The sequence below is a fragment of the Gopherus flavomarginatus genome, unplaced genomic scaffold, assembly GCF_025201925.1.
Source record: "Gopherus flavomarginatus isolate rGopFla2 unplaced genomic scaffold, rGopFla2.mat.asm mat_scaffold_144_arrow_ctg1, whole genome shotgun sequence".
NCBI classification, from domain to species: Eukaryota; Metazoa; Chordata; order Testudines; family Testudinidae; genus Gopherus; species Gopherus flavomarginatus.
The window spans coordinates 203,803-204,077 of record NW_026114702.1 but is presented as its reverse complement, the minus strand read 5'-3'; the positions used below and the strand labels follow the sequence as shown (position 1 = coordinate 204,077).

At 56.4% G+C, this 275-nt stretch overlaps 1 non-coding gene across 1 annotated transcript; it reads right to left on the bottom strand.

Moving 5' to 3' along the window:
• Nucleotides 1-203: 203 nt before the first annotated feature.
• TRNAQ-CUG (transfer RNA glutamine (anticodon CUG)) lies at nt 204-275 on the bottom strand. Its single transcript has one exon. It is a non-coding gene; the product is annotated as a tRNA-Gln (tRNA).

The window sequence follows — 275 nt, the reverse complement described above, 5'->3', positions numbered from 1 at the left end:
CAGGAGCAGGCAGGGGACAGACACATGCTGCTTTTTGTCAGGCAGGGATGCACCACAGCAGAGGGGAGGGGTGCCAGGCAGGGGCCAGGGGAAGAGACCCAACTCCAAATATTGCTGGAGCAGGGCCCCCAGCCCTGAATGTTCCTGGAGCACGAGCACCACAAATGTATATAACCTGCCGCCTATGACCACAAGCCAACACAAGGTCCCACTGAGATTTGAACTCAGATTACAGGATTCAGAGTCCTGAGTGCTGCCCATTACACCATGGGAGC